Source organism: Octodon degus, unplaced genomic scaffold, assembly GCF_000260255.1.
Source record: "Octodon degus isolate 3935 unplaced genomic scaffold, OctDeg1.0 scaffold00027, whole genome shotgun sequence".
Classification (NCBI taxonomy): domain Eukaryota; kingdom Metazoa; phylum Chordata; class Mammalia; order Rodentia; family Octodontidae; genus Octodon; species Octodon degus.
The window spans coordinates 17,310,421-17,312,674 of NW_004524603.1; positions in this window are offsets into that span (position 1 = coordinate 17,310,421).

Genomic DNA, 2,254 nt, shown 5'->3' on the forward strand with positions numbered 1-2,254 from the left:
AAAAAGAAAAACAAACAGAAAGCCTATTACCATTATTTTAATTACATGGGAGGTGGTAGTGGACCAGGCCTTAAAAGGTGATGGAGAGGGTTCCAAAAGGCCTCTTAAAACTGAGATAATCCTGGAAGGAGAAATTCAGTGCCCCCCCCATGGGGGGAAGGCAGGTCAATGCCAAGCGGTCCCTTCCTTGAGATCTCACCTATCTTCTGACAGCCTCTTTCTCTAGCAAGTCCTTCAATCTTATCTCATAAGCTCCAAGTGTGCGGTTCTAAGATAGGAGACCAGGGTGTGGTGAAAAGGGGGGTTGGGGAGGGGGCGGGGAGGCAGGTGTAACCGGCTTACAAGATCCTGGCACATGCTCTGAACAGTTCCCAAGAGGTGAGGTTCTCAATAGCGCTGCCTGAGGTGAGATCCCAGCTCTGCCTCTCAGGACCCAAATAGCAAAGTTCTTGTAGGTTTCCTCAAGAACTGGACAACATAAAGGACATGGACAGCATGAAGAGTTACTATTGTGGGTTTCTATGATAGCCCAGGCGGTGTTTCCCAGTAGTGGGGTGTACTTTTATCTTCCTTCTCACCCTCTTTTTCCATTTACTTGGTCCAAGCTTGCCCTACAGGCCCAGTGTCTCCCTAGACCCAGTATCTCTTCATGTCTACTTTCTCGAAAAAAACTTCCCACTGCTTCCCAATGTTTGCTTGTTTTATTCAGTTCTTGGAGAGGAGGAGAACTTGGAATCCAAGGGAGAAGAACCTGGAACCCAGAACCCTACATTTAATTGGTGAGCCACTTCTAGAAGCCAGCTGCTGGGTAACAGTTCAGCTCCTGAATGCCACTCAGTGGCAGTTTATTTTGCATAGAACAGTTGACCCTTGCAAACCCATGGGTTTTGAATTCATGTATTTGATGAAACTCCTATGAACATTCAGGATGGAGGGGGAAAATCACACATATTCTGAATACAGAAAGACTTCTAGGGCTGGGGAGATAGCTCAGTAGAATAAGTGCTTGCCTGGCAAGTTCAAGGTCATGAGTTCAATCCCCAGTACCACCAAAAAAAAAAAAAGATTTCTTTGTCATTACTTCCTGTTATGGTTTGTGTCTAGTTGTCCCCCCAAAGCCTCACACAATCATGGGGTGCATTTCTAGAGTTAATGATTAACTCATGATCCATTGGGATTATGGGTTTGAGTGCTGCTAGGATTATGGGTGTGAGTACTGTACCAGCCTGAGGCGGGTAGCCTGAATGCAATATAAGGGAGACAGATGTGCTCTCTGTAGGCATTGTGGCTGACATTCCTCCCTTTTGCTCTTGCTGTTCTGCTGCCTTCTGCCGCCATGAACTGATGCCCTCTGCCATGTGCCAGTCTTCCTTGGAGCCAGTTGAGTATGGACTGAAACATCCAGTAACTGAGCTAAATAAACCTTTCCTTCCTCCATTTTGCCTGTTGGATATTTGTTCTGGTGTTTGTCCTAGTAAGGAGAGAAGAGTAACTGAGACACTTCCTAAACAAAACAATGTAACAACTCTACAGCATTTATATAGCAGGGTATGGTGGCATATGCTGAAATCTTAGTTTCAAGGCCAGCCTGGAGTTCATGGTGAGATTTTGTCTCAAAGAAAAAGAAAGTATAATCATCTAGAGATTACTAAAGGATTTTTTAAAAGTGTGTTCAATGCAGGGTCTACAGAGTCTCACTACACAGATCAGACTTATAGTGATCTTCCTGCTTTCAGCCTCCTAAGCACTAGGATTATAGGTGCACACCACCACACCCAGTCTCATTTGCCCTCTCAGTGTGCCCTGGGGGTGGGGCTGGCAGGGCAGGATGGGAATTGAACCCTAGATGCTGCACGCTGCTTAAGCAGGTGCTTTAGGCAGCTGAGCTATCTCACTGGCCCTATTAAACCCTTCGTTTTTGAGCCAGTGCGCAGGCCTGGCATGAGTGGGACCACCTGGGACATGCTGGACCCTCACTTCAGACAGCACTCAAGCCTAGCATGTGAGTGGAACAGCCCGGTAACCTCTGGATCCTCACTCCAGCCACTGCACAGACTCAGCGTGTGAGTGGGGCCACCCACGGACCTCCAGATCCTCATTCCAGTGAGCACCCAGGCCAGGCATGTGTGTGTGTGTGTGTGTGTGTAACTTCCTGAATCAGACAAGCACAGTGTGGAACTGTGATGTAGAACTCCCTGCAGAGAGACTTGAGGCAAGACCCACGCAGTAGATCCAGAAGAATATCTTGCCAGAG